We start from the raw sequence: 27,088 nt of genomic DNA, 5'->3' as shown, positions 1-27,088 counted from the left end.
TCATGAAGAAAGCAATAGCTATAAACTAAAATGATCAAGTGCTAAGCTAACAGAATGGGTCAAGTCAATCACATCATTCTCCTAATGATATGATCGCGTTTATCAAATGACAACTCATGTCTATGGTTAGGAAACATAACCATCTTTGATCAACGAGCTAGTCATACTAGTGACACTCTGTTTGTCTATGTATTCACACATGTATTATGTTTCCGGTTAATACAATTCTAGCATGAATAATAAACATTTATCATGAAATAAAGAAATAAATAATAACTTTATTGTTGCCTCTAGGGCATATTTCCTTCATTGACTTGTTGTGAAGCTCTTCTTTATCCTTGAGTGACATCTCATGAGCAACAATTCTTCTAATGACTTCCGTTGGCTTGAGATCTTTGTAATTGGGCATCATTTGGATCAATGTGCACACGGTATCATATTTTCCATCAAAGGCTCTTAGGATCTTCTTGATGATGAATTTGTCGGTCATCTCTTCACTTCCTAAGCCGGCAATCTCATTTCTGATGAGAGCAAGCCTAGATTACATTTCAGCGACGCCTTCACCATCCTTCATTTTGAACTTTCAAGCTGACTTTGATGCTCATCCAATTTGGATTCCTTTATGGAGTCAGTACCTTCGTGCATATCAATTAAAGTATCCTAAATTTCATTTGCATTCTCAAGACGGCTGATTTTGTTGAATTCTTCGGGGCACAATCCGTTGAAGAGGATATCGCAAGGTTGAGCATTGTATTGTAGCATCTTTAACTCTTCGGGGTAGCTTCACGATTCGGTTCTCTCCCATCAAAGAATTCACCTTGCAAGCCAATACAAACAATAGCCCAAACGGCGGGGTTATGTCCAAGAATATGCATTTTCATCTTATGCTTCCAACTTGCAAAATTAGTACCATCAAAGTAAGGACCTCTACGGTGGTAATTCCCCTCGCTAGACGCCATATTCTCCTAGGTTGTGAAACCAAGGCTATGATCACCAAATCTATGGAAATCAAGGCAAATGGAGACCAAAGCTCTGATACCACTTGTAGGATCGAAAGTATGTCTACATGGGGGTGATTAGACTACTTGACCAAATAAAAATCTAGCATTTTCCCAATTTTAAGTTTTGGCGGATTTTAGCAACTTATCACAAGTCAAGCAATCAACCTACGCATGCAAATCTAAGAGTATAGCAATGGAATGTAAATCATTGCATATGAAGGTAAAGGGAGGAGTGTGGAGGGAGCAAACGCAATGTAGACACGTAGATTTTTGGCGTGGTTCCGATAGGTGGTGCTATCGTACATCCACATTGATGGAGACTTCAACCAACAAAGGGTAACGGTTGCATGAGTCCATGGAGGGCTCCACCCACGAATGGTCCACTAAGAAGCAACCGTGTCTATCCCACCATAACCATCGCCCACGAAGGACTTGCCTCACTTGGGTAGATCTTCACAAAGTAGGCGATCTCCTTGCCCTTACAAACTCCTTGGTTTAACTCCACAATCTTGACGGAGGCTCCCAAGTGACACCTAACCAATCTAGGAGACACCATTCTCCAAAAGGTAATAGATGGTGTGTTGATGATGAACTCCTTGCTCTTGTGCTTCAAATGATAGTCTCCCCAACACTCAACTCTCTCACACAGATTTGGATTTGGTGGAAAGATGATTTGAGTGGAAATCAACTTGGGGAAGGCTAGAGATCAAGATTCTTGTGATTGGATTGGAATATCTTGGTCTCAACACATGAGTAGGTGGTTCTCTCTCAGAAAATGAATGGTAGAAGTGTAGGCATGTTCTGATGGCACTCTCCATGAATTGAGGATGGGTGGAGGGGTATATATAGCCTACACAAAAAATCTAACTGTTCCACACAATTTACCAAACTCGGTGAGACGGAATACTCAAAGTCGGTCAGACCGATCCAGTTCAAAATGTGAACGTTAGGCTTTTCGGTGGGACCGACATGTCAACTCGGTGGGATAGATTTCATTAGGGTTAGGGCATAACGTAATCTCGGTGAGGCCGATCACATAAACTCGGTGAGACCGATTTATGTAATAGGCAAACAGAGAGTTGGTCAGGCAAACTCGGTGGGACTGATCTCTCATTTCGGTGAGACTGAAACATTATGAAAAGGAAACAGAGAGTTTGCATTGCGAACTTGGTGGGACCGATCGCTCATCTCGGTTAGACCGAAATGTTACAAAGGGAAACAGAGAGTTTGCAATCCCATCTCGGTGAGACCGAGATCCCTATTGGTGAGACCGAACTGATTAAGGTTTCTGGCTATGGTTATGTCAAATGAACTCGGTGGCGCCGGATAGATCAAATCGGTGGGGCCGAGTTTGACTTTTGGTTTGGGACGTATGTGGATATGAGAAAGTGGTTGAGGGCTTTTGGAGCATATCACTAAGCATTTTGCCATTAAGCAACACCTCATCCCGTTTTAATAGTATTGGCTTTTCCTATGGACTCAATCTGATCTTGGATCACTAAAATGAAAATGTAGAGTCTTGAGTTTTTGCCAATGTGTGTCCTTAGCATTTTGAGGGGTCCACACCTCTAGTCCATGCCATGCCAATCATTGAAATTTCTGAAATGATCATCTTGAAAGAGCATTAGTTCAATGAGCTATATGTTGTTAGGAATTACCAAAACCACCCAGGGATAGTTGCACTTTCAGAGACCAAGACATTCCAATCCAACCATAAGAATCTTGATCTCTAGCCTTCCCCAAGTTGCTTTCCACTCAAATCATCTTTCCACCATAGCCAAATATGTGAGAGAGAGAGTTCAATGTTGGGGAGACTATCATTTGAAGCACAAGAGCAAGGAGTTCATCATCAACACACCATCTATTACATTTTGGAGAGTGATGTCTCCTAGCACTACAAAAAAAGACACATCCGTGACATTTTGGGCCGAACGAAAAAAATTCGGTCATGCTTATGACACTTCTATGACGATAATTGTGACAAAACCCGTTATCATCATAGATGTGGTGGGATCCTACTTCTATGACAAAAAATCATGACAGAAAATGGGCATTTCATCCTGGGCGGGCCGGAGACATAGCTGCATGACATTCTTTGGGCCGTCCATGACGGAGAAAACTACGGTAGAAGCGAGGGCGAGGAAAATATCGGGGAGTTCCCGGTTACTGTGGGTGGTTGGGGGCCGAGCGATGCGCGTTTCTCTCGTACACTTAGGTGCGTGGGTGCGAGGCGTTGGGATCTAACTGAACCTGAGCGATTGCACTGCAGGCTATGTGTTACTAAACCCGAGTGATGATCGATGGCTGTTAACTAAACCTGGTCAAGCGATTCCTTCACTACTGCTGCTAACTGAAGCTGGTCGAACACTGCTGCCTCCTTCCCTTGATGAACAGTGAGCGTTGTTAGGGGGTTTGGATGAACAGTTCTCGGTGGGGGTTGGATGAATAGGACCCCGTGGTAGTAGAGGCCGTTGCCGCTGGATGAACAGTACCCCAATCGATCGAGCCGGTGGAGGGCTGGATGAACAGGACCCTGTGGAGGGCTGGTTGAATAGTAGCCGGTGGAGGATTGGATGAACAGTATCCCATGGAGGGGTGGTTGAACAAGACCCCGTGGAGAGGGCTGGTTGAACAGTAGCTGGTGGAGGAGCGATGGAGGCTGGATGAACAGGAGCTCGTGGATGAACAGTCGTAGGTGGAGGCTGGAGGAGGTCAACAGTGGATGAACAGGAGCCCGTGAAGGTAGTCGTCGGTGGATGAACAGTAGCCCGTGGGGGCAGTCGACAGTGGAGATGAACAGTATCCCGTGGAGTCCCGTTATGCGGTACGCCACACCCCTCTCGATGAACAGGACCCCCATTTCGACCGTAGCGCTCCAACACAAGTTTGTTTCCTCCATTTTGTGGTATGCCACACCACTCCCGATCAAAAGGACTCTGTTTCGACCGTAGGAGGTCCGTTTCCTCCGTTTTGCGGTACGCCAGACCCCTCCCGATGAAGAGGATCTCGTTACAACCGTGGCCGGTCGAACACAAGGCCATTTCCTCTGTTCTGCGGTACACCAGGCCTTGTTTCCATCGGATGTTCCGTCCAAGCCGGTTAACTCTCGATGAACAAGACGACGCATTCCATTCGGACCCAGCCGGTTGCCTCCCCATGATCACGACGACGGCGCAGCTTCTCCGTTCCGACCCAGCCATGTACATGAGCCCTGGTCGTACGTTTGCACGAGTAGGCATTTGAGACCCCGCCCGTATGTACGTATGTGGCCGTATTTTTTGGCGTGTGGCTGTATGTACGTGTACATGATTTAGACAGGACAGCCTGAACTGCTACATGGGGGCTCTACTATGACATGTGCCGCTACTTACTCGGCTACGGTTCATACTTGCAGAGAGACCGATCGACCAGTATGTACGTACATGTTCCGACAAGACAGACAATGGTACGTATGCTTCGACCGGGTGGGTCCCAACTGTCAAGGAGGATAAGGACGCACTTCCTTGCATGCAAAGATATAGCTGTTGTGTCCCAGCTATCAGGGGGATATTTTTTTGCTCGTAATAAGGTCAGACTTCCTTTCATGCGAAGATGTAGCTGGTGGGTCCCAGCAGCCAGGGGGAGAAAACATTAATTTTTTAGGGTGAAAAGAATGTAGTTGCATGCATGCGTCCATGAGTGTGGTGTGTCCCCACTGTCAGCCTCTCACGTACAGTCATCTTCCAATGACTCTCGGTTGTTGACCATGTTGACCACACCGTGCCGAGTGCACGAAGGCCGGTGGATGACGGCGAGGCCCCAGACTGGAATGACCCAGAGATGGGGAAGATGCGGCAGTGGAGTCGTAGATGGAGAGGAGTGGGAAACTTGACTGGTTCTGGTGCGCGGCAGCACTGCCGCCTATGGGAGACAGGAGCAAGAACAGAGGTTGAAGAAGGAGCACGGCTGTTGGATTAACATCCAACGGTCTAGCTGCTAGAATCATTTGTTGATTAAGTTGACAAAGCCCTGCATACACGTCTGCTTAGTAGGCCCACAAGTCAGCCACCAAATCTTCCGGGTCCCAGCTGTCATCGGGAGGAATGGTTTTTTTCGCATAACAAGGAGGCACTTCCTTCCGTGCGAAGATACAGCCGGTGGGTCCTAGCTGTCAGGGGCATGAAACAGCTTAATAAGGAGGAACTTTCCTTGCGTGCGACCATGGACCTCGTGGGTCCTAGCCGTCAGGCTCTCCATGTACAGTCCTCTTCCAATGACTCTCGTTTGTTGACCATGCCGCGCCGAGCGCAGTGAGGCGGTGGAAGACGGCGAGGCCCTAGACTGGAACGACCCAGAGATGGGGAACAGGCAGCAGTGGAGTCACAGACGAAGAGGAGTGGGAAACTTGACTGGTTCGGGTGCGGGGTGGGCCTACACTCGGCAGAGAATAACAGTAGGTGCGGAGTGGAGGGATGGCCTGGCCGTCGGCGGGGTAGCGTTTGGCTGTGAGGCGCGCAAAACAACACCGTTGGACGCCAGAGGCTAGAGCAGGCGGTCCCGGCAGCGCTGGGGGGAAGAAGACGAGAGATTGAAGAAGAATGCCGATCGTTGGATGTAAATCCAACGCCTTTCTTAGGCTTCGACCTACTGGCCCACATGTCAGTTAGTCCATTTGTTTTTTTACTCCATTTGGTGGCTGGGTGAAACAATGATGTAGCATCTATGTAGCCTGTTTATATATATGGTAGAATTTGAAGCCCATTTGCATTTTTCTCGAAATCCACGGACTTGCTGGGCTGGGTGAAAATATCATGTTGGGTTGGACGGAGAAATGTTATAAAAACATAAACACATGATTGCACGTCTATTAATGCATTGGTTAGTAAAATCTTTGCAAACTTATGTACGCAATCACTAGGAGTTAACTTGCCAAGTTATATATAAACAATTATTATTATTATTTTGTAAGAACTTTCAATTTATGAAATAAAATATCATTTTAATTTGATGAGTGAATAGGACGTGGCGTATTATTATTTTTTAGGCTAGACGTGGGACTATTGAGTTGGTTCTAGGGAAAAGCATTGGGAGAAAACTCAGTTTACATCGAAAACGAAAGTGGGAGAAAATTCAGATATAGGATTAATGAAAACAAAAAATAATGGAAGTGGGAAGGTCTATAAAATGGTTGGACGAACAACAGGTTTAACGGAACCTTATGTTGTTTCTATTATATATATATATGTGTGTGTGTGTGTGTATCTGTGTGTAATAAAATAAGATATAAATATAGGTTCAGTTTTGCATTCTTATAGAAAGCATAGGTTTAGTTTTGCATTCTTATAGAAAAATAGAACTGAGTTGTGCGTCGTCTTGAAAAACGAACATAACTTGGGCTACTGATGTTATAGACAAGCTAGATTGCGAGGCCCAGAGGCCGCTTGATACCTGCTGGATCCAAAAAATGTTGAAACATGTCGTGGGCTGCCCATGTTAAACAACAAAACCTAGGCCATGGACATGGTGGGCCCGGGACTGTCAGCCTCTCGACGAACAGTTGTCTCCCGATTCCTCTTATTTTGCTGACCATGTTGGGAATGATAAACGGCGACGCCGTGGCGAGAGCACCAAGGCGGAGGACGATGTCGAGACCTCGGACTAAATGAACCGGAGCGGGGAAAGACGCAGGCAGATGGGAGTACGAAGGTTGACTTGTTCGGGTGTAGGGTGGGCTGGTGGAGTTGCCGTCGCCGGACAATGTGTGGGAGTAGAGGGATAGCCTGGCCAACGCCATAGGCTATGATGGCCAGCCGATGTATAGGAAGAGGATGAAAGATTGAACAAAATAAAGAAATACAAATGTATAGGTGGTTGGTCCCATATGTCTGTGTACGAGACCTGCTGGGTCCACCTGAGAAGGGGAATATGTTGGGAGGAAGGAGATTCAAAGCACGGCAGCCGAGTGAACTATTTTTTTTAAACGGGCGAGTGAACTAGTTACAAACATAAGCAAATAGCTACTAAGAAAGCAAACATGTTAATGGGTTCTTAAAAGAAATATTTCGGACGAAACAGATAATTACGACACATAGGCTAATGCATGAAACACTTAGATGATAAAGGTGCTTATAAACAGATAAAGTACAACATCTAGACCTTCCTGGCACGCTTGATCATGACATTGCCGTTGTCCGTGTACTCGTCGGTTACGGGAAGCAGACATGCCCTCATGGCCAAGATCCGCCTATACATGTCGTAGCATGCGTATGCATCCTTGACCGCGTAGGTATGTAGGCTAGATTCAGAGGTACCTCCCACGTGTTCAGGTCCTTTCATGTTGGCGTATCAGGGGTCGATGATGGTCTCGGTGAGGTCAACCACGGAGTCCGGATCGTTGTTGTACATCACATTCAACTTGGTGCAGCAATAGGACTGAACGGCGAACACAAAGGGGAACTCCTTGCTGAAGTCCATATCCAGCAGGCTCACCCCTCGGATCACCATTGGAGTCTCTTCAAGTGAACGAGTGGGTAGGCGGCGGCAGCAGTTTGTTTTGCAGATCTTGGGGAACTGGATTCAACAGTAAACTGAGTGTGTACATGGGATAACAGTTAATACCCCTCCCCCGCCCGCTGCACACCTGGCGGAAGATGCACCCTCGGCGCATTCAAACGCCTCCATTAAGAAACCTACTCCGGCCACACATCGGTTCACGAGCGGGTCTGTATTGGTACTGTAATAACAAGAGTTAGTGGTCACTTTACTTAAATTTAATTATCTTTAATAGAAATTTATACTTAAAACAAGCAATGCATTGGCTCGTTCTATCAGTGCCACAGGATCAACATGCACAACAATTAGAATTATTATTCTCAAGACGCACACGATAAGCACATTTGTCGCACTTTCACACAGATAATACTACCATGTTTGAACTGTTTGTTATGGTTGTTGTCCTCTGCATCATCATGCCGTGTTTCCCAGCTTGCAAGATTCAGAACCAACAAATAAGATCCAAATAATAAGTACAACAAAGATGCCTACACATCTCATTGATTCCCAGCTTGCAAGATTCAGAACCAACAAATAAGATTTAAATAATAAGTACAACAAAGATGCCTACACATCTCATTGATTCCCAGCTTCCAAGATTCAGAACCAACCCATTAGAGCCTTCTGATAAAGTGAATATCGGGATTAAATCCATATTGGCTAGCCGTGTCATACAACCGACGAACTTGGCGAATGCTCTTGACCGTCACAACATCTGTAGTTGAGTATTCCTATTTGCACAGCACAAATAAGAATAGCATGATTACTATAATAATGGCACTCCTTGAACTCAACCTCCAGCTCCACTCGGATGAGGCCTGCCTAGAGTTCCATGATTCAATGCATGCGCCTTTTTCTGTAGTTCACCTGAAATGAAGCAAAGATTGGATCATTCAGCTAGCAAGAAGTACTTGCTCTCATGAGCTGGCAGGTTCTTCTTTAGTAGTTGCACTAAAATTGAGGAACATTAAGGTTGGCTGTCCGGCTCATGTAAGGTGCAACTATAATTTGCTTATCCTTTTGTGCAGTTCCACAAAAATAAAGTGTCATTGTGGTGACAGTGACGGCTCATCTTGCAAAGGCTAATAAAATGTTGCACGAGATTACCAGCAGAATTTGACAGAGATTTTGGAAACTCCAATCACCATTTTGTGCAGTTCCACCAAAATTGAGAGATGTTGCCCATGTGACATTTTAGTTGAACTGCACAAGACACTCATTCAAAAAAAAGTGTTTTGTGCAGTTCACCAAAAGGTCACAATAGCAACAAGGTGGAATGGATATCCCTATCTGCACAAAAAGATAGAAAGCAAACAGTTGCTGGTCAATAAGAATATATGAAACATACACGAAATGAAAAGAAGCATCTTAATTATGTTCATGGCAATCAAGCAAGGACACTAGAAATTTTAAAACGTTAGCAATGCTTCATGTTACCGGAAGTATTACGATCAACAATCACATTCATCAAATATGGGATTACTTTAATGGTGGCATTGCTTGTTTACCAGATACGGTAAAACAACAACAGCTAAAGAGTTGGTTTAAGGGCATGGGACCATGGGGACACCAGGACACTCAGCAGCGTAAAGGAGCAATTTACTTATCATACTGGGGAAAATAGCAGGAGTACCATTTGTAACACAGTTTAATTGCATCATATCACTGGAGGCATTAGATTAACAATAACACTGGTTAGACATGTCCTTAAGGTAACAGTGTGATCGCTTCATTTTACATGCGCCCTTACATTAACAATAGCAAAAGGTTGGTATAAGGACAGGCGACAGTGGACGCATCAGCACAATGTACCTACAAGGAGGCATAAAGTGGTGATGCCGAGTTTGTTCATGCTCTGTGAGGCAGAAAATCTAATCTCTGAGACCTTTCACTATGTGAGGGCAACAAATCTAATCCTGGAGAACTTTTACTATATGAGGGCAGCAAATCTAATCCTAGAGACCTTTTACTATGTGAGGGCAGCAAATCTAATCATGGAGACCTTTTACTATGTGAGGGCAGCAATTCTAATCCTGGAGACCTTTTACTATGTGAGGGCAACAAATCTAATCCTGGACATACTCTGTTGACTTGTCCACCAGCCGCCACTTTCTATCCTTTTTTCAACCAATAATAGATATGTTCCTTATCCAATTTGTACTACATTTTCCCATTATTTCCCTTTTCAACCAAGAGACCGGTTGGGTATCTGGTCTCTACTACTTTCACCATATTATTTTCTCTTTGAATCAAGTCCTAGATTCATGCTACAACTTTCCCCCCTTTCTTCGTTGTTTGAACCAAGTCCTAGATTTGAATGCATGAAGTAGCTTTACCTCTAATAATACTAAAAATTTAGGTGGCTTTGGAAGAGCTGATGGGAGTAGAAAAAGATGCACATGCAGACATGTGGGGAGCTGGGGCAGTAGAGCAAGGCCTCTTTCGAAGAACTTATACCTGAGGGTCATCGGGATCTCGGCGGCGGCAGGTCGGATCTGCGCACAATACGGCAGGGAGGAAGAAGGGTCGGAGGACCTCCCGAGCCGGCGCTGTGTCGGAGAGAATGACACGGGCAGAATATCGGGCCCCTCTGGTAGCTGTGGGTTTCCTCCCTCGCCGGCGATGACCGCGTGAATGATGCACCTAGTCCTCTAAACACACCAGCCGAAGGGATCCGGTTGGATCTGTGACCAGCGGTGAGCAGAGAGAAAATGTCGCTACTGCTGTCTTGTTTAGATCTGGAGAGGATGAGAGAATGAAGAGAGCAACCCTAGTAAAGCAAGCGCTCAGGCCCCTGCGTACATATAAAGTAGAGTGATTATCCTTTTCTCTCCACAACAAGTGTTTCAATTTGTGTACGTGGCATTAAAGAAAAGAAACTCTCTATTTAAGGTGACTAACTGTACGACTCCTACTTACTAGTAGTAGTAGTAGTAGTAGTAGTAGTAGTAGTAGTAGTAGTAGTAGTAGTAGTAGTAGTAGTAGTAGTATTGTTCACTTGTGCTCCCTGGCCCTCCATTCATTGAACAACCCCACGGGTGAATAAACATACAGTACTAGTATTTATATAGAACGAACAAGCTCGAACTATTTTCGCGTAGTTAAAAGTTGAGGGCGGGGCTTTTCCCGGGCAGTACGCGCGGCAGTTTTCGCGTAGGTGGTTTGATAGAGAGGCGAGGAGGGTGAGGGAGTAGCAGATTCAACTTACTTACTGCTAGAAAGGTCGGGTTGCGCGATTTGACAGCGTGTTGCTGCTGGAAAGACTTGTGATATGACTACACACTATAGTCATGAATTATTGGCGGTACGACCGGGGTGATGCCCCCCTTCCGTTCCGCACTCTAATCTGGTGCATGACACGTCAACCCGGATGCTGGCTCTCCCACATGTCGGCAAAGTATGTAGTAGTAAGAAGGAGCAAAGAATCATGTGGTATATACTAGTAGTACTACTACTCATGTCGGAGGAGTGTGAACCATGGCAGCCCAGTGAACCAGCAGTACAAAATAATGTGTTGATATGGCCATAAAAACAATGTGCTACGATCCAGACTGTAGCATGTACAGTACTACTCCTCTTTGTTTGGATCCCTGAGTTAGAGCTAGTTTGGGTTGAAATAGCCTCAAATTATCCAAACAGGAGGGGTTAGTTTGAGCTAGTTCGCTCTAACCCAGCTAAAAAACTAGCCCGGTGGAAAGGTTCTAATTGGGTTAGTTCTCCTTGGGCCCACTAAAAGAGAACTAAAAAATCTCCCCTGCCCGCACCAGATCGCTCCCTCCGCCCCCCCCCTCGCACGACTCCTCTCTGTTCCCCATCGGGCCTCCCTCCCAAGCGCCGCTCAGCCGCTCGCCCTCTCTCTCCTCCGGCCGCCCTTTCCCTCCAACCTTCGAAGCTCGCCCCGCTCCCCCTTCACCGGTCCTTTTTCTCCCTCTGTCATGCACGGTGGCGGCGCATCTACCAGGGAGGTCGCGAGAGGGTGAGTTTGTTCATTCCTTCTCTGTCTCACAGCCATATCATTGATCTTGCTCGCTCTAGCGCTAATTCGGATTTGGAAAAGTAGATCCTGATTAAACTTGGTATAGATTTGTGGTGCACGCATGGAATTGTTTGATGCTTCTTAAGGAGGTAATAAATCTTTCTAGAGGCCCAAAGATTCAGTTCACCTTTCTAGGTATTTCAGTTTCAGGCTTGCATTATTTCTAGAGGCCCAAAGAATCAGTTCACCTTTCTAGGTATTTCAGTTCAAGGGTTGCATTATTTCTAGAGGCCCAAAGATTCAGTTCACCTTTTTAGGTATTTTAGTTTCAGGCTTGCATTACTTCTAGAGTCCCAAAGATTCGGTTCACCTTTCTAGGTATTTTAGTTCCAGGCTTGCATTATTTCTATAGGCCCAAAGATTCGGTTCGCAGCCGTTGGCAAGTGGCCCTGCTACCCATGCCGGTGTCGACCTCAACTCGCAAGTGCCGGCGTTGGAGGGGTTCCCGGGGCTTGGGCTCTACAGAGCCTTCCTCCAGAGCGGCGATGACGAGCTCCTCCCTGGGTGCGTGAGGAGCTCCGGGCTCCGTCCCTATCGTGAATGACTTCCGTGATGAGTTAGCTCATGCTTTGTTTCATGGAGTGTATTTTTTGTGAAGCTTGATTGAGGACTTGTATGTTTAAGTGGGATATCTCATTTGTATGGACAAAGTAAAATTTATCATGTTTTGCATGCTTGATTTGTAAAGATGGTTCGTTTATGTCAGTTGTGAGCGAGAGGAGGCCACACAAGAGTCGACCACACCAAATCCGGTAGGAAATAGGGTCCAAAGTAGTCAAATGATTGAGAAAGAACATTTATTGTCAATCTAACCCTGCCATCCATACACCTCTTTGGTTTAGAGTTAGTTCAGGGTAAGAATCTTACTCTAACCTCTAACTGAGTTAGAGTTCTCCTCGTCTCGGTTCATCACCATCATACTTTCCCCATTCATGTGTTTTCAGTATCCTGCGAATCAAAGAGGCCCTTAGACCGGTTTAGGTCCGGTAGTTTTTTATAAACGTGTTATGTCCAAAATTAATGAACGTGCTCTGGTTTCTACAAAAATAATCTGTTTCATGTAGTAATTCATTTATTTATTTATTCTTCTGCGGGGGGTTTGCATGTAATTCGTGTAGTCTGAAATGTAAAGTACCCTGGCATATGCTCCGAGTCGTGCATGCACTATGACCCAGATGCTCTATGTCCCTCATGTCGGCGAAAGGGAGCACATGGAAATAGCCTAGGAGTACATATAGCTATAGGAGGATAAATGCGTGAAAAAATATGTACGGTGAAGTGATAACCCACAAGTATAGGGGATCGCAACAGCTTTCGAGGGTAGAGTATTCAACCCAAATTTATTGATTCGACACAAGGGGAGCCAAAGAATATTCTCAAGTATTAGCAGCTGAGTTGTCAATTCAACCACACCTGGAAACTTAGTATCTGCAGCAAAGTGTTTAGTAGCAAAGTAATATGATAGTGGTGGTAGCGGCAACAAAAGTAAAGACAGCAAAAGTAATGTTTTTGGTATTTAGTAGTCATTCGTAATAGTAGCAGCGGGAAAGTAAACAAGCGAGAACTAGTATATGGAAAACTCGTAGGCACCGGATCAGTGATGGATAATTATGCCAAATGCGGTTCATCATGTAACAGTCATAACATAGGGTGACACAGAACTAGCTCCAATTCATCAATGTAATGTAGGCATGTATTCCGTATATAGTCATACGTGATTATGGAAAAGAACTTGCATGACATATTTTGTGCTACCCTCCCGTGGCAGCAGGGTCCTATTGGAAACTAAGGGATATTAAGGCCTCCTTTTAATAGAGAACCGGAACAAAGCATTAGCACATAGTGAATACATGAACTCCTCAAACTATGGTCATCACCGGGAGTGGTCCCGATTATTGTCACTTCGGGGTTGTCGGATCATAACACATAGTAGGTGACTATAGACTTGCAAGATAGGATCAAGAACTCACATATATTCATGAAAACATAATAGGTTCAGATCTGAAATCATGGCACTCGGGCCCTAGTGACAAGTATTAATCATAGCAAAGTCATAGCAACATCAATCTCAGAACATAATGGATACTAGGGATCAAACCCTAACAAAACTAACTCGATTACATGATAAATCTCATCCAACCCATCACCCTCCAGCAAGCCTACGATGGAATTACTCACGCACGGCGGTGAGCATCATGAAATTGGTGATGGAGGATGGTTGATGATGACGACGGCGATGAATCCCCCTCTCCGGAGCCCCGAATGAACTCCAGATCAGCCCTCCCGAGAGGTTTTAGGGCTTGGCGGTGGCTCTGTATCGTGAAACGCGATGATTTCTTCTCTCTGATTTTTTCTCTCCGAAAGCAAATATATAGAGTTGGAGTTGGCGTCGGAGGGCATCCAGGGGGCCCACGAGGTAGGGGGGCACGCCCTAGGGGGGGGCCCCCACCCTCGTGAGAAGGGTGTGGGCCACCTGGTCTTCATTTTTGGCGAGGATTTTTATTATTTCTTCTAAGATGTTCCGTGGAGTTTCAGGTCATTCCGAGAATATTTGTTTTCTGCACATAAAACAACACCATGGCAATTCTGCTGAAAACAGCGTCAGTCTGGGTTAGTGCCATTCAAATCATACAAGTTAGAGTCCAAAACAAGGGAAAAAGTGTTTGGAAAAGTAGATACGACGGAGACGTATCAACTCCCCCAAGCTTAAACCCTTGCTTGTCCTCAAGCAATTCAGTTGACAAACTGAAAGAAAGAAAGAAAAACTTTTACAAACTCTGTTTGCTCTTGTTATTGTAACTATGTCAAGCCAGCATTCAAGTTTTCAGCATAGATCATAACTAACCACATTTGCAATAATTCTCAGGTCTCATAATTACTCATATCAATAGCATAATCAACTAGCAAGTCATAATAATAAATCTTGGATGACAACACTTTCTCAAAACAATCATAATATGATATAACAAGATGGTATCTCGCTAGCCCTTTCTGAGACCGCAAAACATAAATGCAGGGCACCTTTAAAGATCAAGGACTGACTAGACATTGTAATTAATGGTAAAATAGATCCAATCATAGTCACACCCAACATAGATTAATAGTGACGAATGCAAATGACAACTGTGCTCTCCAGCTAGTGCTTTTTAATAAGAGGGTGATGACTCAACATAAAAGTAAATGGATATGCCCTTCGCAGAGGGAAGCAGGGATTTGTAGAGGTGCCAGAGCTCGGTTTTGAAATAGAGATAAATTGTATTTTGAGCGGTATACTTTCATTGTCAACATAACAACCAAGAGATGACGATATCTCCCATGCTACACACACTATAGGCGGTTCCCAAACAGAATGGTAAAGTTTATACTCCCCCTCCACCAACAAACATCAATCCATGGCTTGCTCGAAACAAAGAGTGCCTCCAACATACATCAGGTCCCAGGGGGAGTTTTGTTTGCAATTAATTTTGATTTGGTTTGCATAAAGCATGGGACTGGGCATCTCGGTGACCAGCCATTTTCTCGTGAGTGAGGAGCGGAGTCCACTCCTCTTGAGAATAACCTACCTAACACGGAAGATAAGGACAACCTTGGTTGATACATGAGCTATTCGAGCATACAAAACAAAATGTTTATTTGAAGGTTTAGAGTTTGGCACATACAAATTTACTTGGAACGGCAGGTAGATACCGCATATAGGAAGGTATAGTGGACTCATCTGGAATAACTTTGGGGTTTAAGGGATTGGATGCACAAGCAGTATTCACGCTTAGTACAGGTGAAGGCTAGCAAAAGACTGGGAAGCGACCAACTAGAGAGCGACAACAGCCATGTACATGCATTAAAATTAATAAACATTGGATGCAAGCATGAGTAGGATATAATCCACCATGAACATAAATATCGTGAAGGCTATGTTGATTTTGTTTCAACTACATGCGTGAACATGTGCCAAGTCAAGTCACTTAAATCATTCAAAGGAGGATACCACCCAATCATACCACATCATAACCATCTCAATAGCATGTTGGCGCACAAGGTAAATCATTATAACTCATAGCTAATCAAGCATGGCACAAGCAACTACGATATCTAATTGTCATTGCAAACATGTTTATTCATAATAAGCTGAATCAAGAACGAGGGACTCATCATATTTACAAAAACAAAAGAGGTCGAGTTCATACCAGGTTTTCTCATCTCAGTCAGTCCATCATATATCATCATAATTGCCTTTCACTTGCACGACCGAACGGTGTGAATAATAATAAGAGTGTATGTGCATTGGACTAAGCTGGAATCTGCGAGCATTCAATAAACAGGAGAAGACAAGGCAATATGGGCTCTTGGTTAAATTAACAATAATGCATATAAGAGTCACTTCAACAATTTAATTATGGTCTTCTCCTACTGACCCCCAAAGAAAAGAAAATAAATAAAACTATTTACACGGGAAAGCTCCCAACAAGCAAAAGAAGAATGGGAAATATTTTTGGGTTTTCTTTTTAATTATTACTACTACAGCAGAAAAATAAACTACTACTAATTTTTTTGGTTTTTCTTAAGGTTTAACAAGCACACAAGAAGAAAGCAGGAAAAAGAAAATAAACTAGCATGGATATTACAATGAAAGAGATGAGCACCGACATCTAGCAATGAGTGTGTGTGAACATAAATGTAATGTCGGTGAGAAATACGTACTCCCCCAAGCTTAGGCTTTTGGCCTAAGTTGGTCTATGGCCACGGCTGGCCTGGCGGATATCCATAATAATAGTTGTTGGGGTCGTACTGTGATGAGGAGGAATAGTTGGGATCATACTGTGATGAAGAAGAAGACTCTGACTGCCACTGGCTGACAGTCATCTCTGGATCCCAAGAATAAACATATTGTCGTGGAGGCTCATCTTGTGGTTCCTGTTCCGGGGCTGGTGCGGGATTCTTGTAAGCTTGGACGGCAGCCCACATAACGAGGTAGGGTCCTACAAAATTAAACAAAGAAGGAGCAGGCAGGATAATAGTCTCAGGATGTTGTTTGTTAAAGAACAATTGATACTTAAGCTCTCCTGCCCTATTCTTAACAATAAAATCATGTGCCACCATACTTTTATGATCTAGATAAACATGGGGCAGCACCTTTTCTTCCTTCTCAGCATGCCTAATAGGTATGTTAAAATGTGCAGCTAGGCGTGTGGCATAGACGCCTCCAAAGATGGGACCCTTAGTACGGTTCATACTTAACCATCTAGCAATAATACCGCCCATGCTAAAAGTGTTATCACTGTATAAACCGTGGTGCAGAATAATTATATCAGGGATGCTAAGGTTTCCACAGTTTCTGCATCCAATTAAACAACGACTAGCAAATAATGCAAAGTAACATAAAACAGGAAAATGTATGCTAGTGATTCGTGCATTGGAAACCTTCCTAGTTTCTCCTACAGTGATAGTATCAATAAACCCAGCCACATCATCATGATGTGGTTCTTCTGTCTTGCCCTCAAAAGGGACTAAACAAATCCGACAGAAATCATAAAGTGACATCTCCTTATGCTCATCATATAAATGAAACTCCACCGTAGGGGTGAGTTCCTAGAATGAAAATGAAAGTTTTGCACAAAAGTATTTGTGAGTAAGAGATACTGATCGCATTGGTCGTGGAGGAAAGCGGTGAGGCCTGCATTGTGAGCCAATTCATGAAAATCTTCATAGATACCGGCTGCTCTCAAGAAATCTTCAGAAGGCCATTCACACGCCCGAATCTCCGCGGTGCGCGGCAAATTATACTTAGGCTTCGGTGCCTTTTCCTTCGAGCTTTGGCTCGATGAGCCCCTCAAAAATCTCCTCATTATTTTTCTGAAATAATCTGAAATTCTTAGTAACTTCAAACAAAAGTAAACCAAACTCAATAATATTGATAGCAACTACTCCTACAAGTGCCTAGAGCCTATATCAAGCATTAGAATTACTTGGAACCATATAAATTTGACATGCAAGCTCAAGAACATGGTCACCTATGCAGCACAAATTTGCAAAGAATAAAGCACTAGAACAAAAACTAATTGGGCCAATGGAGGAGTCACATACCAAGGAACAATCTCCCCAAGTAGTTTTGCGAGAGGTGCTTTGAGCAAGGAGATCGAAAATCACAGCAAAAGTGGCTGGAACTCGTGCTTGAGTTGGTTTTTCGGGGTTGTGTGAGACAGAGGAAGAAGCTGGGTGCTGGGATAAGTGGAGGAGGGCCACCATGGGCCCACGAGGCAGGGGGGCGCGCCCTATAGGGGGGCGCCCACCACCCTCGTGGCCAGGTGGTAGCTCCTCCCACGGTAATTTTTGCACAGTAAATCCTCAAATATTCCCGAAAAAATCATATTAAATTGGCATGGCATTCTAAGGACTTTTATTTTCGGGATATTTTTATATTGCATGGATAAGCCAGGAAACAGACTGAAAATACTATTTTTACTTTATTTAATATAAATAACAGAAAGTAAAAGTGGGGTACAGAAGTTTGTGCTTCTAGTTTCATCCATCCCATGCTCATCAAAAAGAATCCACTAACAAGGTTGATCAAGTCTTGTTAACAAACTCATTCCGATAATCATGAAACTAGAGAAATTTCGAATAACACTAAGTTACCTCAACGGGGATATGCACGTCCCCTATAATAAGTATATCATATTTCTTTTTGACAGTAGGAAGAGGAAATTCAAAACCTCCAATTATAATCGATGGAATTTTTCCAATGGAGTTGATACTATGAACTTGAGGTTGTTTCCTCGGAAAGTGTACCGTATGCTCATTACCATTAACATGAAAAGTGACATTGCCTTTGTTGCAATCAATAGCAGCCCCTTTAGTATTAAGAAAAGGTCTTCCAAGAATAATAAACATACTATCATCCTCGGGAATATCAAGAATAACAAAGTCCGTTAAAATAGTAACATTTGCAACCACAACAGGCACATCCTCACAAATACCGACAGGTATAGCAGTTGATTTATCAGCCATTTGCAAAGATATTTCAGTAGGTGTCAACGTATTCAAGTCAAGTGTACGATATAAAGAGAGAGGCATAACACTAACACCGGCTCCAAGATCACATAAAGCAATTTTAATATAATTTCTTTTAATGGAGCAAGGTATAGTAGGTACTCCGGGATCTCCAAGTTTCTTTGGTATTCCACCCTTAAAAGTATAATTAGCAAGCATGGTGGAAATCTCAGCTTCCAGAATCTTTCTTTTATTAGTAATGATATCCTTCATATATTTAGCATAAGGATTTGTTTTGAGCACATCAGTTAATCGCATACGCAAAAAGATAGGTCTAATCATTTCAGCAAAGCGCTCAAAATCCTCATCATCCTTTTTCTTGGATGATTTTGGAGGAAAAGGCATGGGTTTCTGAACCCAAGGTTCCCTTTCTTTACCATGTTTCCTAGCAACAAAGTCTCTTTTATCATAATGTTGATTCTTTGATTGTGGGTTATCAAGATCAACAGCAGGTTCAATTTCTACATCATTGTCATTAATAGGTTGAGCATCACACTACAGGAATCAGCTACTTTGCCGTCCGCCACAGCGGACGGCAAAGGCATGAACGGCGTACGGCAAAGGCCTTTGCCGTCAGCCGCGGACGGCAAAAGGCTCCGGCAAAGTAGGCTTCGGTAAACAGCTACTTTGCCGTCTGCTACTGATGGCAAAGTCTTTGCCGTCCGCCACAGACGGCAAAGAGAGCGCGGCAGACGGCAAAGATGGCGGACGGCAATAATTGCGCTGTCAGTCTGTTAAGTGGCTAACGGCAGGCCTTTGCCATCCGCCGCTGACGGCAAACTTTCTAATGTCTTTGCCGTCCGCCGTATGATGTCATCTACACGTCACTACATGGCAGGTTCTTTGCCGTCTGCCACTGATGGCAAAGTCTTTGCCGTCTGCCACTGTAGGCAAACTGACCAAACGGGTCAGCTCCCAGGAAGCACAGCTGGATGCCACATGCCTTCTTTGCCGTCCGCGGCAGACGGCAAAGAGCCCTTTGCCGTCGGTGGCAGACGGCAAAGAGCCTGCATATTGGCTCTTCTATCTGTTTTTTATTAAATCCAACAATTTTCATCACAAAATATATATGACATATATAGATATATTTCAAAAGGCCATTACAGAGCAAACATATAAGATATCCAACACATAACTTCATCGTTCAACATAGAGGCATCCAACCATATATATTACAATAGTTTCATCCAACGATACATGCATAGTTCAACGATACAAAAGAAACAGAGAAAGGGATAAGGAGCACTCCATCTATGCAAGCTTTCGTCAAGTGAATGAACTCTGCAAAATGAAAAATAAGAAAGTTAGAACAAGAAGAGTAGAACAAGAAGAAGAGTAGAACAAGAAGAAGAGTAGAACAAGCAGAAGACTAGAACAAGAAGAGTAGAACAAGAAGAAGACTAGAACAAGAAGAGTATGTCATTTATGAGCTAACTTACGTGAAATGGATCATATATGAGCTAACTAAGTTGAAATGGGTCGTTTATGAGCTAGCTAAGGTGAAATGGATCATTTATGAGCTAACTTAGTTGAAATGGATCATATATGAGCTAACTAAGTTGAAATGGGTCGTTTATGAGCTAGCTAAGGTGAAATGGATCATTTATGAGCTAACTTAGTTGAAATGGGTCGTTTATGAGCTAACTAAGGTCAAATGGATCGTTTTTCAGGTAACTAAGGTGAAATGGATCTTTTTTAGCTAACTTAGATGAAATGGATCATTTATGAGCTAACTTAGTTGAAATGGATCGTTTTTGAGCTAACTTAGGTGAAATGGATCATTTATGAGCTAATCTAGTTGAAATGGATCTTTTTGAGCTAACTTAGGTGAAATGGATCATTTATAAGCTAATTTAGGTGAAATGGATCGTTTTTTAGGTAACCTAGGTGAAATGGATCGTTTATGAGCTAAATTAGTTGAAATGGATCATTTATGAGATAACCTAGGTAAGATTGGTCATTTTGGAGTTAACCTAGGTGAAATGGGTCATTTTAAAGCTAACGTAGGTAAAATGGATCATTTAGGAGCTAATCTAGGTAAAATGGGTCATTTTTTAGCTAACTTGGATGAACTGGATCATTTATAATCTAACCTAGGTAAAATGGGTCATTTTAGAGCTAACTTAGGTAAAATGGATCGTCTATAAGCTAACTAAGCTAATTATGCAATTTTTGACATAAGTAAGCTAAGTACAGATCGTTTTAGAGCTAACTTAGGTAAAATGGATGGTTTTGGAGGTCAGTAAGCTTATTAAGTCATTTTGGAGGTGAAGAAGCTAAGTCTAGGTCATTATGGTAAGCATTGGAGGAAATAAAGCTAAGTCTAGGTCTTTATGCATGTGTTAAGAAAAACACTAGATAAACTTACCAAGATGTAGGAGGTGTAGGAGCGGGGTGGCTCGTGTCAGTAGCTGGAGAAGGATCGTGCGATGCTTGTCTGGAGTTACGCTGCACCAAAGATCATTTCCAATGTCTTGTTAGCATGATGACACTCAAATGTTAAGACTAGCAAGTAATGTCCATTCAATAAAACTCACCGTGGTCCCAGGAGCAATCACTGGCATCGGCGGAGCGGTCTGACCTGTCTTCTCGCACACAGACTGCACATTTGGTTTTGACGACTCAGTCATACTAGTTAGTAATGAGACAAACACTACATGAATGTTTTGGCTAATCTGCAAAAGAAACTTACCACAAGGAGCTCGTACATGGCCCTTGCCTGCATGTCATTCCGTGCCCTCTCCTCCTCCATCACCTTTGTCGTCCTCTCCTCCAACTCCCGCTGCCTCTCCGCCGCCTCCGCCAGAAGTTTCTCCGTTCTATCTCTCTCACTCTGTATAGCAGCCTGCAACACCACTCACATGACCATTTGTAATCATTGATGGAAGCGCACACAATGTAATGGAGAAAGATAACTGAGTACGTATCACTAACCTTGATGGCGAGTTGCACTGGCCGTTCACGAGGCCTTATCTCAGGAGCGGAGCTCGACTGGCGCGCCTTGATCTCCGGGAGAGTGCTAGGACAACGGATAAGTCCATCTCCAATGGCTATGGAGCCATGGGACCTCCCGCCACCAGATATCATCAACAGCTCTGGATCAATGGGACCCTGGCTCGGGTTAAAGTCCTCCCCTTTCCTCGCCTTCCCCTCATCTCTATATCTCACGAGCTTGTTGTGGGCGGAGATGTTGGTGAAGTTGTTTGCATCATCGAGGTCAGACTGAGAGAAAGCCTTGACTTTCTTGAAAGAGGCAGTGTGGGCCATGGCATACAGGTCGTACACCTCTGGCACCTTATCCGCCTTATTGTAGCGTGCCTGAAAGAGAGAAACAATGAAAATTAGTAATTAAAGGGCTCAAGCTAGCATGATGAATGAATTGCATGAATCATGAAGCAAACCACATACCCAGTTGCGCCCGAACTGATATAAGTTGGAGCTGCCTTGATGGTGTGGCACACCTTCCATTTGGGCACGTTTGTCCTTGGCCTCGTTGTGGAGGGCTAGCCATCGTTGTGAGCACCACTCATCGACCAACACCTCCCAACAATCCATCCGATCCGCACACCATCTCGGAGGCGCCTAAGTTAGCAAATAGAAACTTGAGCGCTACGGCTAAGAATTACTAAATGAAGGAACTTAAGTAGAGAAGGCCTTAAGAATTACCTTCATGTACTGCTCCTTACTCAGGAACTTATCGCGGCACGCCGGCTTGGCCTTCTTGATACCACGCAAGGCGTAGTAGTCTCGAACAGCCTGCACCCGAGCCTCGTGCCGTAAGTTCTGGAGTAGGCGCTTGCAGACGTTCTCGATAACATGTGCCGCGTCCTCCTCGTATCCCTCCTCACACCTGTAGAATGTCTGCAATCAAATGAGACAATATTGATTAGTACAATTAATAACTAGCTAGTTGAAGATTTTTAAATGTGTAAAGGAGAAATTACCCAGAACTTTCTGATCACCATGTCTGCCCTCGTGTTGCACACGACACCGTCGATAATCTCATCCGGCGGGGCCGGGGCAGCCACGTAGTGCTCCCAGCTCAATCCAAGCTCTGGAAGCCGACCCTCACCAGGCAACGTGACAAACCCCGAGAAGTTTTGCCGGCAAAGAACTCCAAGGACGGAGTTGGGCCGGCGGACACTATGATGGTGGTCCCAACCCCTGCAGCATGACAAGGCCAACGCATTAGTTATTTGAAAAAACGTGAATGTACAAGGTACAAAAATATTAAATGCACTTACGTACCTCTCCCCATCAGGGAAAATCAACCACCTCTGCTCGCGTGTCACCGGCACGGACGGGAGCCGTGTAGCACCACGCTGGTAGACGGTGCCCCCCTCCTCCTCAAGATCAGTCGGCTCCCCGCCATCATCAGCACGGCCACTCGGCTCCTCGGGCTGATCCGGCCAGGTACCCCATCTGGACGTGTGCTCCTCCGAGGTCACGTGGGCCGAACTCTCGTGGGCCGAAGGCCAGTCGACCCGAGGCTCGTGGGCCCAAGACCCGTGGACCGAAGGCTCGTGGACTGGAGTCCGTGTAGCCTCCTCCTCGGACGAGTCCACCCTAGCAGTCACGTGCTCGGGTGAAACGGCTGGAGGTGGCGGCGAGGAAGGCGCCGTAGCAGTCACCCTACCTCCTCTCCCACGACCACGTGCCCCACCTCCTCTCTTCCTACCTCGTCCCCTGCTGGGCACCGCGGTCGACGAAGAAGGGCCCGGCGGTGTGGCCATACTGTCTAGCAACGCTCGGCGGAGAGGTGCGTCTGGAATGGAAGACCTCAGACCACGCTCCCGACCAGCGCCCACCATCTTTCAACACCTGCCATGACAAACAGTAAACAAAATTAGTACAACATAAAAAAAGACCGACATGAATAATAATATGTGTATCACTTAAGTGTATCATCATCAAGTACAACATAAAAAAATGTAATACCTGACACTACTAATAATCTTGATCAGTATCATCAATAAATGCATAATCATCATCATCACTATAATCAATGACGGGCTCATAGGGTTCATTGGCATCAACATGTGCAAGGCCACCTTGACGTAATCGGTCAAGCATTGACAGGTCATCCGCAGCAGTAACCTCTTCTTGTTCCGGCTCTTCTTGTTCCTCCTCTGGGGTGATGTCGGATTCATTGTCGCTGTCTACTTCAATGTTTTGGGGTGAAGTATAGCGGTTCTTGAAACGCTTTTTGGAAAGACGTGTCTCTTGGAAGAATTCTCCTTCATATGTGTCTGGGTTAATGTGAGGTTCATAATCCTCTTCCTTTGGGGGAGAAAGTCTAGCACGTGGCGGCACTTCATAAACGACATCCCAACCTTTCAGATTTGGATTAGTTTGGCAGGCCCATGGTAGATAGAATACTTGGGTCGCCTGTTGAGCCATAATATAGACATCAGGAACATCTAAATGAGTGCTTTGGTTGATTTCAACTAGCCCTACATGTTCATGAGTCCTTCTAGTCTCCTTCGGCTGAAACCAATAACATTTGAAGACTACGACATTCGGTGGATTTTCACCATAGAACAGAAGTTCATAAATTGCTTCAACTCTCCCATAATACTCGGTACCTCCTTCGCCGATAGCAGATACACAACAATTTGTTGACTTTTGGTCGGCCATAGATAGCTCTTTGCCATAGGTATGAAAGCGATACCCGTTGATGTCGTACTTGTCAAATGAACGGACCTTATAGTCAAAACCATTAGCGACTTGTCTCAATTCGGCGTCCATAGACTCTGAATTAGCCTACAAGTTTAATATGAAAGGATTGTTGCATTATGCACAAATTAGCGAATGATATGAAATTGTCTAATAGAAATTACCGTTTGTTTGAACCAAGAGATGAAACCGGGATAGCCACCTCCTTGCTTTGCGAGAAGCTCATACTCTTCGACGGAATCCTTTTGGATATCCGCTCCATACGAGAATATGGTGACGTATCGACTGTATGACATATCCAGGAATAAGAGTAGTTCAAAGGAAATAGAAGTTGCAAAACAGTGTACCGAGAACTTACTCGATGTACGGCCGCACTTCTATCAGGTTGTTGAAGATATACAACGAAATGGTCCGCCATTCTTCGTTATCCAAAGATACTGGATGTGAAACACTAGCTGGTGCGAGATTCCCTTTGAATAGGCTGAGGTTGGATCCACCCTTTGTAGGCTCGTCAGCATTGTACCGAGGCTTCGGATTATGCAAATGACGATTTTTGGCTTCGTAGTGCGCTGTTACGAAGTTTGCCACCTCCTCTGTGATGAATGCCTCAGCCATCGATGCTTCAATTCTACGTTTATTTTTACATTTTTCTCGAAGCGTCTTCTGCATCCTCTCAGTTGGGTAGCACCAACGATTTTGCACGGGCCCCCCCAATCTTGCCTCGGTCGGGAGATGCAAAATCAAATGCTGCATTGGATTAAAGAAGCCTGGTGGAAAGATCTTCTCTAACTTGCAGATCAACTCCGGCGCCAACTCTTCCATTTCTTCTAGCACGCCAGGCGATAGTTCTTTCGCACAAAGAACACGGAAGAAATAGCTGAGTTCTGCCAGTACTAGCCATTCATCCTCAGGGATGAAGCCACGCAACATCACCGGCATTACCTGCTCAATCCATATGTGCCAATCATGACTCTTGAGACCAAATATCTTCAGTTTATCAAGATTCGCTCCCCTCTTTAGATTGGCTGCATACCCATCGGGGAACATCAACTGCTGTTGCACCCACAAGAGAATTTCCCTCATAGCTGGCCTTCTAAGATTGAACCATGCCTTTGGCTTCGTCCAGTTCTGCTTTCCTTTCGGTTCTTTCATGTTTTGTAACGGCCTATCACATAGCGCCTCCAGATCGACTCTAGCCTTAGTATTATCCTTTGACTTCCCATCTATGCCGAACAATGTACCAAAAAGTGCCTCGGCGATATTCTTCTCAGTGTGCATCACGTCGATGTTGTGTGGGCAAAGGAGGTCTTTGAAGTAAGGCAGATCCCATAAGCATGTTTTGTGAGTCCACGCATGCTTAGTATTATACCCCTTGAAGTACCCTGGATGTTGTGGATCTGGCTCGAGAGCATTTAACTGATCCAGGGTCTGTTGGCCTGTCAATGCAGGTGGTGCAGAGTTTTTGACAACTATACCCCTGATGAAGTTCTTCTTGTCTTTCCTGAACTTATGGCGAGGATCCAGGAACTGTCTATGCATGTCGAAGCAAGAAAACTTGCGACCGGCCTGAAGCCAACGGAACTCAAGAGCTCCCTTGCATGTGGGGCACGGGAACCTTCCATGCACACACCAGCCAACAAATAGCGCATACGCCGGCAAGTCATGCGTCGAGTACATGTACCAGACACGCATTATGAAGTTCCATTTGCTAAAGGCGTCGTATGTCTTGAACCCATTATCCCAGGCTTCTTGCAATTCGTCCTTAAGTGGCTGCATGTACACACTCATATTTTTGCCCGGATAGTTGGGTCCTAGAATTATCAACGTCAGGAAAATGTTCTTTCTTTGCATAATCTGTACCATGCTCGTCGGTGCGACGACGATCCACCTCAGCTCGGTCACGTTGGGCAGACTCACCATGAAATGTCCACACCGTATAATCGGGCGTAAAACCACTCTTCTGCAGGTGTTTGCCCATTTCAGCCTCTGTCTTCTTTTCCCAATTGCCGCACCGGAAACAGGGGCACCAGGTTTCCTTTTGGCCATTTGCAAATGCGGCTTGCACAAACCCCTTAGTTTTTGTGAACCATTCAGCGCACCATTTGTTCTGACCAGTGTGACCGGTATACATCCAAGCACGGTCACTCATCTTGACTTTCAGAGCTACTGGACACACAACAATTATATATGTAATTCACCATGTATATATTCATCAGTTGATCTACTTTGTCAATTTTGTTACGTCCATGCAACCTACACTCTAATAGGTAATGATAGGTCCTAATCCCACCCGTGTATGTGTAGATTGGGTTTATTTTCCCATGCTATGCTCCGGATCCGACGCAAAATTTCGGCAGCACCTCCCCGCTGTTCTCCTGATACACGTCTCTGCAATAAACAGAGAGGATGTGTACCCGGAGAACAACAGGGGAGGCACTGACGAAATATATGCGTCGGATCCGGAGCAAAGCATATGGAAAAACGAACCCAATCTACACATACTCGGGCTGTCCATGGATAGCGTTGGACAATTCGAAAGAATCAAGGTTATAAATATGCAAATGCATGCATATTTATAACTATGACGCTTTCGAACGGGAGACACATATTGGTTACGCATACTGATGATTCAAGACACATACATAGCTAGCTATCAAGTTTCATCGGAATAGATCAAATAATTAATGGGGGAGGAGGAGTTGTCATTTGTGCTCACCCACGAACGAAGGGGCAGAGCTCGTCAAACGCACGGCGAGGTCGTCGAACACCAAACCTCGCAGCGATGAAACAACTGCAC

The 27,088-nt window shown here is 44.6% G+C and overlaps 1 long non-coding RNA gene across 1 annotated transcript; it reads right to left on the bottom strand.

Annotated features, from left to right (window-relative positions):
* Positions 1 to 19,757: 19,757 nt before the first annotated feature.
* LOC147975718 (uncharacterized) lies at positions 19,758 to 21,539 on the bottom strand. The gene is made up of 4 exons (XR_015602068.1): positions 21,308 to 21,539; positions 21,153 to 21,215; positions 20,984 to 21,063; positions 19,758 to 19,896 (listed from the first exon to the last, which is right to left on the bottom strand). It is a non-coding gene; the product is annotated as an uncharacterized LOC147975718 (long non-coding RNA).
* Positions 21,540 to 27,088: the final 5,549 nt, after the last annotated feature.

The sequence above is a fragment of the Triticum urartu genome, chromosome 4A (assembly GCF_056163025.1).
Source record: "Triticum urartu cultivar PI428250 chromosome 4A, HENAU_Tu73, whole genome shotgun sequence".
NCBI lineage: Eukaryota > Viridiplantae > Streptophyta > Magnoliopsida > Poales > Poaceae > Triticum > Triticum urartu.
This window is presented reverse-complemented; position numbering and strand designations above follow the sequence as displayed.